The sequence below is a fragment of the Giraffa tippelskirchi genome, chromosome 5, assembly GCF_054371585.1.
Source record: "Giraffa tippelskirchi isolate mGirTip1 chromosome 5, T2T-mGirTip1v1.2.pri, whole genome shotgun sequence".
In the NCBI taxonomy this organism is placed as follows: Eukaryota; Metazoa; Chordata; class Mammalia; order Artiodactyla; family Giraffidae; genus Giraffa; species Giraffa tippelskirchi.
In genome coordinates this window covers 52,901,446-52,914,586 of record NC_137279.1, presented here as the reverse complement: position 1 = coordinate 52,914,586, position 13,141 = coordinate 52,901,446, and positions in this window count along the sequence as shown.

Below are 13,141 nucleotides of genomic sequence, written 5' to 3'. Positions count from 1 at the left end.
TGGTGAAGAACCCTCCAGCCAATGCAGGAGACACAAGAGACGCTGATTCGATCCCTGGTTTGGGAAGATTCCCTGGAGTAGGAAATGGCAACCTGCTCCAGTATTCTTGCCTGGAAAAGTCCATGGACAAGAGGCAAAATTCCATAGAGGAGCCTGGCAGGCTACCGTCCATGGGGCCACAAAGAATTGGACATGACTGAGCTACTGAGCACATACATACATGCACATACCTTGTTTACAAGGACATTTAGGTAACAGTAAAATCAGAGAATATCATCCCACTCAGCATGTTTACTTACCACTTGTATACTTTTCCAAAACAGAATCAATTTGATTTATCTTACAGATATTTTTATTAAATAAGAGGAGACTTCATATTAGACTCATCAGTTCCAGTCCTCAAGGTTGATGTCAGAGTAGAAAACTTAAAAGAGAACATTTCTGCTCTGAGAAATCTAAATAAAATACCCAAAAGTAAATTGTTCTGAAAATTACTATTTTGAGTGGGAATTATTGGAAATAAAACACTTAAGAAAATAACCAAAACCATAGGTGCACCTGTGACTTTGGAAGCAAAGTGAAGTTGATGACCGCATGCATTACATGGGCTAGGCTGACCCCTAGCATCCTCAGGTCTGCTCCCCGGGGACCAAAGCCACTGTCTGACTCAGGCTCCACCTCATGGTTCTCATGGCACCCCTCTACTTCCTGTTCTGAAGTCAGGACATTCTTATCCAGAGGAGGACAGGGTGTGATAGCAAAGTTGTGGGGTCTCTGGACAAACAACACAGATATTTTGGCCCTTCCTTATTCTTCCTTCTGAGCTAGACATTGCCCTGGAGTGTGTGTATGTGTGTGTATAAGTCCTGGCTGAAATTTACTTTCCCCCTTTAATGTTTGCTACTGGTCCCACTTCCAGCCAGGGAGATGGAACTAGCTTTCCTCTTCTCTAAGTAGAGACCAAATACAAGAATGGACCCACAATTCTCTGACTTTATTTTGTGCTGAATTTGCAAGTGATGATCACCCATAATATCCAGTTGAAATAGTAAAGTCACCAGTGATGAGGGGCAAGAATGGCCTAGATGAAAAATTCCTCTGATTTTTAGCTTGATAAATATAGTGCGAACAGATCAGTTTCTCAGGAGACCATCTGAAAGTTTCAAGTCTGAGATATCCAGATAAACACCCCCAGTAGCAGGCAATGCCCCCAGAATGTCAAAACTCACTTCCTTAGCTAAGCAGCTTTTCTAGGCCAGAATTCAGGGAGTAAAGGAGCAGGAGCTACCAGTCTAGCCCATGGCTTCCTGTTGTGGAGAAGGAAAAACTGTAATATTACTATGGGCACAGAGAGGCTTGGAGATCAAAAATAAATGCAGATACGGATGATTCCCTTGATTTTTTTTTACATGAAGGAGAATCACTCTATTTAATCAAATTGAGATTAAACAGGAACTGTAATGCAAGTGTTTTTTGTTTCATTTTTCTATAGGCAAACAGCCTTTTTCCTCTCAGTTTTAAAAAGTGTACTGCAGAATATTTAAACAATGCAAAGTTTAAAAGAAATGAAAATCACCTGGAGATCCACCCCCAGTGATGACCCATTCTGTCTTGGTGGGAACATCCTTCCAGACATCTTGTCATAAAATTTTACCCATGCACACCCACCCCCCACACATAGATGCACACACACACACACACGTGCAGACAAAAATACACACATACATACACAAGCACACATGCATGCATGCACACATATACACACTTTAAATAAGTGGGCACATATTCACAAGCTATCTTACAATCTATTTTATCAATATCATGTGTATGTGTGTATAAAATCGAGCACCTTAAATCATAAATATGGACATGCAGTGGCTGCATTTTATTTCATTATCAGTATGTACTACAATTTAGCCAATCCCTGAACACTGGTAAAACTAGTTTTGTTGTTTATGTATTTCAAACAGTCTTCTAAAAATTGCCGTCTTTAAACACTTATTCAAATATCTTCTTGGGAAATATCTTGGGAAAATGGGAAAATTCCTATGAAACTGGGACATTTCTTTGGAACTGGGAAAATTCCTATGGAATTGCTGGGTTAAAGGATAGCCCAATTTTTTAAAATCTTGGTTCATAGTGCCAAACTGGAGATGAACTGGGACATCAGGAGATCACTGACCTTGAACTTTCCCTCCCAATCTGAGGAAGCTCTACACAAAACCTCTCCTTAGGGTCTGTCCCTACACAGACCACAAAGGCATGCCCAAGTTTCTAGCTGTTTCCCTGCTGGGTTGGAGAGCAGTTCTTGCTGGAGAGAAGGCATAAAATTCTCATAAAACTCTCTTGAGCCCCTTCTGCTCCACAGTGGGGAAGGACCCTGACAGGGAGCTCTTCACATCTCCTTCACCCACACAACAGTTCCTTCCAAACTGGACACCCAGGAGGGGAGCCATCACAAGAGTCACCACTGGTTACCACGCGTGTCCTGGGCTCCAAGTTAGCAGATCTGGCCCAGCAATCCCACTGCTGGGCAGACACACCAAGGAAACCACAATTGAAAGAAACACATGTACCCCAATGTTCATCGCAGCACTGTTTACAATAGCCAGGACATGGAAGCAACATAGATGTCCATCGGCAGGTGGATGGATAAGAAAGCTGTGGTACATACACACAATGGAATATTCCTCAGCTATTAAAAAGAATACATTTGAATCAGTTCAAATGAGGCGGATGAAACTGGAGCCTGTTATACAGAGTGAAGTAAGTCAGAAAGAAAAACACCAATACAGTATATTAACACATATGCATGGAATTTAGAAAGATGGTAATGATGACCCTATATGTGAGATAGCAAAAGAGAAGCAGATGTAAAAAACAGAATTTTGGACTCTGTGGAAGAAGGTGAGGGCAGGATGATTTGAGAGAATAGCATTGAACCATGTATATTATCGTATGTGAAATAGATCGCCAGTCCAGGTTCGATGCATGAGACACTGTGCTCAGGGCTGGTGCCCTGGGATGACCCTGAGGGATGGGATGGGGAGGGAGGTGGGAGGGGGTTTCAGGATGGGGAACACATGTGCACCCAAGGCTGATTCATGTCAATGTATGGCAAAAACCACTACAATATTGTAAAGTAATTAGCCTCCAATTAAAATAAATAATTTTTTAAAAAAAGAAAAAAAAGATGTTGAGGAAATTAAAAAAAAAAATACTGAAGGCAAGAATTTGTCATAAAAGATCAGAAGTCTTTCTCTTGCTTTGAGGCAGATCAGTGGGTCTCAACTGGGGAAAGGGGTGATTTTGCCCCACAGGGAAGATTTAGCAATGTCTAGAGATATTTTGGGCTTAGATGGTAAAGAATCTGCTGGAAGTGCAGGAGACCCAGGTTCAATCCCTGGGTCAGGAAGATCCCCTGGAGAAGGGCATGGCTACCCACTCCAGAATTTTGCCTGGAGAATTCCATGGACAGAGGAGACTGGCGGGCTATAGTCCATGGGGTCACAAAGAGTTGGACACGACTGAGTGACTAACACTTTCACTTTCAGAGACATTTTAGGTTGTCGCAGCTATGGATATGCGCTACTGGCATCTAGCGGGTACAGACCAGGGATGCTGTTAAGCATCCTACTGTGCCCAGGCCAGCCTCCCACAACAAAGAATTATCTGACCCAACATCTCAGTAGTACTGAGGCTGAGAAACCCTGAGTAGATAATGCATTCTTCTCTACTTTTTGGTTTTAGTTCATTCACTACCCTAAATTTCAGGGGGGAAGAACTGGAAATTTTCAGATATCTTTACCCCTCATATATGTGTATTTTTAAATAAAAATATTGCTTCCTCATTTAATCCTTTAATGCCTCTTCCATTCTGTGGCTTTCCTTGTCCAGAATCCAAGAACCACAAGGTCCTAGAGCCCTAGAGTTCAAACATGCTCTACTCAAAGTTGGGCCACCCATGAAACCCAAACAGCATTGACATAGACAAGCCTGATTAGATGTTTTCCTTCAATCCTTTTGTTTTAAATTAACTCATATAATTAACAGAACATGTAGACCTGTTCCTTTTTTTCTGCCCATGGAGTGGTTTTCATCTCATTCATATCATTTTAATATGCTGTCACTTCAGCACAAATCACTTGATGTGATGATAAGCCCCTTTGGCCTGACGTGGGGTGGGGAAGAATTTTCCTTGTGAGGGGAGAAGCTCTTCTCTAAATGAGAGAATTCTACATGCTGTCCGATTCTCTCCACCACCCTTAGATTTACAAGAGCAAGATGCAAGGCATTCTAAAGCCTTGAGCAGGGTCACTGGACACATCTCACTGGTTAGATGACTACCTGAGAAGAATCTGTATTTTATCCAGACTTGGATCCCTGTCAAGCCTTCCTTGGGGCCCATTACTCAGTAAGCCCTGAGTTAGTGTTACTGACCAAAAACAGAGTCCCTCAGAGGCAATGAGCCGTGAGTGAAAATTCTAAGGTCAACAGAAATGGTTCCTATGATAACAGAGCCTCTGTAACGATTCCCTGGTGCCTGAAGGGGGTGTTCAGGAACCATTAAAATGATCTACCATTCATAGACGGGAACTTAACTGCAATGGTAAATTGAGTCCATGGCCCACACATGAGTACACACATATATACACCCCAACCTCCCCACTGTGGAAAAGCAGCCTTGCTTGATTTATTTCTCTGTCACCAAAATTTTTCATCCATAGCAGACAAAAGAAATAGCCAAGTTCTATCCAGGCACAGGACAAGAAATGCCTTTTTTCTCTTTGCACATCAAGTTATTGCTTGTGGAGCAAAGCTGAGGACTGCAGAACAAAGGCAACAAAATCTAGCTCACGTTGGTGCTCTGGCAAGATACTGAGACTCACTGGAATTGAAGGCTGTGTCCACCTTTGAAGGAGAAACATCACTTCAGAAATACAGTAGCCACAAAACCTCTTTTAATACAGAGTTGCATGGGGCCTTTAGGACAAAAGAAGTGTGCACCTGTCTCCCCTACAAGACCTGGCCTGGTGTTTTGACACAAGTTCTCAGTAAATTATTATAGGGCGAATTGCTCACATCAGAAAGCCCCATCATCTTGCTGTCATCTAGATCCTTGCTATTTAAAATGCAGTCTGCCGACCAGCCGCAGCATCCAAGAAGCTTGTTACCAATACAGAATCAGTCTACTCCCCAAAGCCGCCTATAGAATCTGAATTTTCACAAGATCCCAGGTGATGCCTATGCTCGTTAAGAGTTTCATAATCACTGCTATGAACAAACTATCCCAACAAAACGTAGAAACTCTGCCCCAAGATGACGGAGGGTGTATCCAGTCAATCAATCAGCCAAATACTGCCTGACATTCTGCTCTGGGCATGATGCCAATGAGGTGGCCAAAGCAGAATCTGAACACTAGAATACTAATACAACAGAATGAGAATTTGGCAGTAGTTCCCTGGAAGACATTGGACACACCACAAAGGGACCAATGAGAGAGGAAATTTGGGCCACGATGAGATTTGTCTCTAAAGGAGCCCTGGGAGTCAGAAGTATATTAGTACAGCAATGATTATGCCTTCAGCCTCTTCAGACCTTCCCAAAGTGCTTCTCCTGATAAGAGAGCAGGTACAACTGAATGAAGATGTTAAATTAGAGATAACATGAAATAAGTGAGCAGTGCGTGAGAGTGGAGCAAAAACAGGAGAAAGCAGGAGACGGAGGCCTGTCCCTAGCCATGACTTTAGTAACCAGTCTCAGGGCTGCCAGAGGCAATCTTCATCAGCAGTCGTGAGCGAGTAAATGAGTGGCTTCTGTCACCCTTGTGATTCTGCTCCAGCTGCAGTCCTAATGCCTCTTGGGATTTAGTCTTAAAGTCAAAGAAAGAAACATCCTGAATGAAACAGAAATTTGTTCCCTAGCCTCTAAGTTCAGCAATGGCTGATAGACAGGGGACAGGAGGACAGACTGAGTGAGACAGCAAGTTGCTTCCTTCACCCCGCACCACTCCCACTCCTTGCTCTGGGTCTGGCAGGAGGGTGAATCGGTCCCTGGGGGATATTTGGCCAAGTGCAGAGGCATTTGGGGTTTCATAACTAGTTGCATGGGTACCACTGACACATCCTTGGTAGAAGCCAGGTATGCTGCACAAGGAGATCAGCCCGGTGCTCTATGACCTAGGCGGGTGGGGTGAGGTGGGGGGAGGCTCAAGAGGGAGGGGATATAATGTACATATGTAGCTGATTCACTTCATTGTACAGCAGAAACTAACACAACTTGTAAAGCAGTTACAGTCCAATTTTTTTTTAATTTTTTAAATAAAAACTTTTTTAAAAGATCCTACAATGGACAAGACAGCCTCCACAACACAGAACTCTCTGACCCAAAATGTTGACACTGCCAAGGGTGAGACACTAGACTCTACAGCAACAGCCCTGTGGGGGCACTTCCTGCGAGGTTGTCTTCAGGTGACACATTCCTGCTGTTCTTCCTCCCATGGGCCTCAAGTTTGGGGGTTTCTTTAATCTACTGCTCCCCTGAAGTCAACACCAACATTACACCCTCCTCAAATATTCTCAGCCACATGAATCTTTTGATTGCTTCCCAGACCCTTTGTTGAACTAAGCTACTTCATGATACTGTTTACAGAAATAGGTTTGTTTAGCTGACTCACAAGCCAAATTCTGAGATGCCAAGGTTTACAGCAGAGAAAGAGTTTATTCACAGGGCATCCAAGTGAGGAGATGAGAGAAAGAAAAGAAAGAAAGTGATGTCGCTCAGTTGTGTCCGACTCTTTGGGACTCCGTGGACTGTAGCCTACCAGGCTCCTTTGTCCATGGGATTTTCCAGGCAAGAGTAATGGAGTGGGTTACCATTTCCTTCTTCAGGGGATCTTCCCAACCCAGGGATCAAACCTGGGTCTCCCATATTGCAGGCAGACACTTTTACTGTCTGAGCTACCAGGGAAAGCAAGGGAGGAGATGAGAGAAAAGATCTCAAATCCACTTCCCCAAAGGTAAAGGGTTGGGATATTTAGAGGATAAAGAAGCTAGTGGACTAAAGCATAGGAGAAGATGATTGGAGTTAGGGACATAGTAAGATCATTGGTGTACCACGAGGGCATATCTGAGTTATCTTCTTCTTCACGGGACACATGTTGAAAAGCAGAAGCACTTGGCAAAATCTGAGGGTGGAGTTTGGGGCCCGATATGACATCAAAAAGTCACTCATCAGCCACCCATGCAGGCCGTTTTAGGGTCGGTGGTCCCACGCAGTGTTAGCCAGCTCAAACTGTGACTCTAAGTTAACCTAAGCCCCAGTTACTATAGTGACCCCTACATCAGAGGCACTATCTATCAGAGGTGATTAAAAAGCCTTGTAATATATTACTTAGGCTATGTGAAGCTTAGAGGGTATGCAATTAAAGAGAGAAAAAAATAATAACTAAAGCAAGCTTAGTCAGTAAAGGCAGTTTACAAATGGAAAGGTTTGAACAAGCTGTTCCTTTATCTGTTGTTCTGTAAAGCAGTCACCAGCCTGTGTTAACCCTGTGGGGGACAGTTTGAATACATCTGCTTCAGCACGCATGTCACGTGCGTAGGGCCACGCGGCCTGTAGGGCCTTAAACTGCCACTAGCCCCCTCGTGCAAGCTTGTGCCCTAGAGAGCAGCCACAGAATCACAAGCAAATGTAAGTTCTGATGATTTCCCAACAGTCTGTGAAGTCAAAATGCCATGTTCCACATCAGTAAGCAAAGGACAGGACGTTGCAGCCATCAAGCCATATTACAGCTGGCCCTCTGCCCTGAGGGAACTCAGGATAGAGGCAGGATTTGCCCCCGCCCCATCTACTAATAGCAGTCAGCCACGGCAGTCACCTCCCGACAGTGCACCCAGAGGAGACTCAGGATGAGAAAACAGAGGATCCCGGCCACTCCATAGCTGCCGTGCATATCAAAGAGAAGATTTCAATGAGCCCAGAATTTGTATCCTCCCATATGTAGAAAAGTGTTAATTTTCTTAACTTGAGATGTCTGGTCTTCTTTAAGTAACAGTAATCTTTTGATGTTCCAACTGCCTGATATCTGTTGCAAAGATTCCTATACCTCCTGTCTTCCAACCCAGCCCCCCTGCCTCTTTGGAGCAGTCTCAGTGTCTCTCAGCATCTCTGAGACGCTGTATCCTGGGCTTAAATTCTCAGTTTTGTCCACTGAATAAAGCATAACTCTAAACTTTTAAGTTGTGGGTTTTTTTACGTCAACAAGCCTTGTGACCAATAGTTTCTCCTCCCTCCATGCCTTCCCCTTGTGGGACCCTCAGATAAGACACCCTCTTCCCACACAAAACCTATAACATCGCGGCTCTTTTGGTTTGAATTGACCAATTCAGCCTTAACCTGGGAACCCCAAAGCACTCCACCCACAGACTCTAATAAAAGCATGTGGCCCAGGGCCTGCCTGTCTCTCTGACTGCACCCTGCTTGCCCTCCCTATAGCTCCTTAAGGCTTGTTTGAAGTACCTCCTCTAGGACCTGTGAGTAACAACCTTCTCTGTTTCAATTCTTTTGTGTCAAACAGTGGCTCACAGCTATGCTATTTTTTTTTTTTTACTTTATTTTTTTAACTTTTTATTTTATGTCAGAGTATAGTTGATTAACAACGCTGTGTTAGTTTCAGGTGTGCCGCAAAGTGATTCAGTTATACGTATACATGTATCTGAAGTGAAGTGAAAGATGCTTAGTCGTGTCCAACTCTGCGACCTCAAGAACTGTAGTCACCAGACTCTTCTGTCCATGGGGATTCTCTAGGCAAGAATCCTAGAGTGTGTAGCCATTCCCTTCTCCAGGGGATCTTCCTGACCCAGGGATCAAACATGGGTCTCCCTCATTGTAGGCAGATTCTTTACCAACTGAGCCACCATGGAAACCCTGTTGTATCTATTCTCTTTCAAATTTGCTTCCCATTTAGGTTGCTACATAGGCAGAGCTCCCTGTGCTATACAGTAGGTCCTTGTTGGTTAGCCATTTTAAATATAGTTGTGTGTACATGTCCTTCCCAAACTCCCTAACTATCCCTCCCCTCACCCTTCCCCTCTGGTAACCACAAGTTCATTCTCTCAGTCTGTAAGTCTGTTTCTGTTAACAAATGCTAATTTAACAAAGTCATAATATCCCAGCTGGTACAAAGAAAGCTCAGTAATGAGAAAAATAATACCAAGATTTGCCCTGGGGCAGTAATTATTAATTGATGATCCAGTCAAAGTCAAAGAAAAGAGTGAAAAAAGTCTGGAAGCAGGTAGGGAGTGGGGTTATAGGGTTCATGAGAAGCCTTCAAACAGCTATGAAGAGGCAGCCTTGGATAATCCAGCCCCAGCATGGGAGAGAGCAGGGCAGGCTGAGTGGGATAGAAGTGCCCTTCCCAACCTCAGTAAAGCAGATTTACCTTGATGAACTGATAATGAACTACTGAGATCAAAGTGGTGGCCTCTTCCACTTGCATCAGCACTTTCCAAGGATGCCAGAGGGGCCCTAACAATGCCCTTACATAGTGGTATATGTTTGTTAAATTCTCAAAACTGAGATGTTTTAACTGCAATTGGTTAAGAATACTGCCTCTTTCCATACCAACCTGCTTACCAGTGCAGGAGTCACATATGATACGGGTTCAATTCCTGGGTCGGAAACATCCCCTGGAGGAGGAAATGGCAACCCACTCCAGTATTCTTGCCTGGGAAATACCATGGACAGAGGAGCCTGGAGGGCTACAGGCCATGGGGTCACAAAGAGTCAAACACAGCTAAGCAACTGAGTACTCGTGCACTCTTTCCACACCAACTTTCCCTCCATCACAACCCACTCCAGTATTCTTACCTGGAGAATTCCCATAGAGAGAGGAACCTGGTTGGCTACAGTCCACTGGGTCACAAAGAGTCGGACATGACTGAGTGACTAAGCACAGCACAGCAAGGTGGCATTAGAGGAGACAGCTAAAACAAAGCTGAATTGGTGATACATGTAATTTGGGTTTAGTGGGATATATTTATGCTATTCACCATCATTTTGAGATATGCTAAAGTTATTGCTAGCCATCCAGGTGTAAAAATGACTTTCAGGAGTAAGTCTATTATCCACTGGAAGAATTCACTGAGCATTGTGACACACAAGGGTGGGTCCAGAAGTCGTATTGTGATAGGAACCTGTCCAACAATGGTGCAGACACAGTGGAGGAGAAACAAGTCTTGAAAGGCAAACAGACAGAAGCTAGCCTGAAAAATTCTTCCAATCGTCAAATGCGTAAAGTGTTAAAGACGTTCGTTCTCTTCATCCTCTGATCAAAATAAAAGTTCTCTCCTTCAAGAATATATTCAGTAATTTGGAGTACAAAATTATAAATGTACCATAGATTTTTTTTCGTCTTTTTGGAGAGGGAGAACGTCAGATTTGATTTCTGATTGTACTAGTCCCCTCAGCCCCTTTGTGAGCATGCAAATTACACAAATGTGTGTGCAGTAGCCTTGAAGATAAGGGTTACAAATATGAATCCAGAGCTTACTGAAACTGAGCAGAACTCTGCTCCCCCCAAAACCCGTCTATGTCTCTTGACTTGTTTGTAGAAGGTCAAGTCTCCCAGGTCTCCCTGAATCACAAAAGAACAAGCTCAAGCAGTTAGTGATTAGGACAATAGAGTTACAGAATCTTTCAGTGTCTAATGCACATTTCTGAGTTGTTTTATAGATATTGTAACTGTTTCCAGGAGGAAAAAGCTGACTGCATGATGACCAGACTGTAGCCATGACATAAATTGCTCCATCTTGAATAGTACTGAATCTGTGGCTAGCACAATTGTAAGAATTTGGCTTCAAGAAAATGGGATTAACACTACTGCTCATAATAATCTATATCTTTGGGGCATCAAAATATTTATAGCTTACTTCTGCCTAGGCAACTAAAATTGTCAGTAAAGAGATGCTACAGACCCACAGGTTGACATCTTCTATTCTAAGACTATGGTGCCCTATGTCAGCATGAAAAAGTTGCAGAAGACAAACCTTCCCCTATAATCCCATAGAAATAGAATGATGTCTGGCAGTGAGGATTTCTAAACAGCTCTTTGCAGGAAAGTGCTCTCTGTAGGAAGCCCCATGTGTCTCATCACTCTAGCAAAACTATATTATAATTCACCTTCATCCCAAGCTCACCTTTCAAATCTTTTGCTCAAAGTCTTGTCTAATATATTGATTCTTTCCCTAGATCAAAGAAGTAGTCATAGAAATGAAGAAAAAGAAATTAACAGACAGCCAGAACTTTCCCCCAGTTTCCCTTTCAGTAATCTCATGAGCAAACTGTGTGAATGAGATAACATCTCAAGAAAGATCAGAGACTTTCTTTTTGGTACAGGGGTTAAGACTCTGTGCTTCCACTGTTAGGGGGCGCAGGTTCAATCCGTGATCAGGTAACTAGGATCCCACATGCCTTGTGGTGAGGCCAAAATGTTTTTTAAGAAGAAGATGAAGAAGGAAGGAAAGAAAGGAAGTTACAAGGAGTTGACAAGTCTGCATGCAATGGGAAATGACAACAAATATGACCCCCCCATCTCAACGACTGACTGAAAGTACTTCTCCTTTTTCTCTTTAAAAACTTTCATGGCCAAGCAGAATCTTCAGAGTTGATTCTGGAACATGAGACCACCTTATCCCCAGGTTGCCCGCCTCCTGAATAAGACAACCTTTCTCTTCCTACCAGTACTTGTTTCTCTTTCCCAGCAGCAAGCAGCCAAATCTGAGCTCAGTAACAGTAGCAGTGCATGGAATAGCAAAGATGCACAACACATTTAATGGGTGGGTGAATGAATGGATGGATGAGTGAATGATGGCCCAGCATGGTTAGAGAGTCTTCCTGAAAGAGGTAAGAAGTCAACAAAACCTAAGACAACTCTGGAAAGGAGCCCAGAGTGAAGTGAGGAAGCCAGCTCTCTGAAGAGGACTAGCCCTCCACAGGATCAATGGGAGCTTTTGCTGGGTAGGAGGGTATGGTCAGATATTGGAAGTTCTTGGGAGCCAGAGGGGTTTGACTTTGAATTTGTGAATAACAGGAAGCCATTATAGGTTCCAGAGCAGGGTAGTGGTATGATAACACGTGTTTTCCAGAAATTATCCTGACAGTGGAACCCAAAACAGATGTGACTGGGACCAATAAGATAGGAGGAAGCACTGTGGTAATGCAAGTACACAAAACAGGCCTGAATTAGGGTTCTGGGAATGGGAAGGAGAAGGTAAATCTTAAAGGGAAGACTCATGGGACTTCCCTGGAGATCCACAGGTTAGGATTAGGATTTCGCCTTCCAGTGCAGGGGTTCGGGCTCATCCCTGGTCAGGGAGCTAGGATCCAAAAAACCAAAACATGAAACTAAAGCAATATTGCAACAAATCCAATAAAAGACTTTAAAAATGATCCACATCAAATAAAAGTCTTTTTTAAAAAGAGAGAGAAGACTCATAGCATGAATAATCTCGAATGAATATTAATCAAAATCTCTACAGTGTTATAAACTATTTCTTGGAATGGGCCTGGACATACAGATAACTATCAATAATGTCATGGCTTTAAGTTCTCAGATGAGCAGCTTGACACTATAGACTCTATGATTGTGCAATATGGCCAAGAAAAAGCTCTCAAGACATCTTGGTAAAGAAAATCTCCATGAAGCTAGCTTCGCCTGCATTCATCATCAGCTGCTGTTACCATTGTCTCTGCAGCTGCTCCACAGCATGTGACATCCTGAATGAGCCTCTACCGGAAATCCAGTGGGTGTTGATGCCCATTTTAGGGGCTGCTGTCTGGCAGCGGAAATGCACATTCTCCCTGGGGGTGGTGGGTGGTTCTTGAACCCTCATTCAGATGAGTCCACCCAGACCTCTCCAAAGGAACTTCAGGATAATTCATTAAATCAGTGCCTTTCAGTCCTCTTGATTACACACTGAGCCATCCCTAGTGGTTTTCCTTCTTTTGGAGAATCATCTCACTCAGTGGGGAACTGTGCAGTTATCCTCTTTCTCCTGGTCTTCAGGAAGGAGAAAGCAAGTCCAAACAGTGAGCAAAGGGACCATTCATAACTTTTGACAATACTGGCAGGAAATTGCTG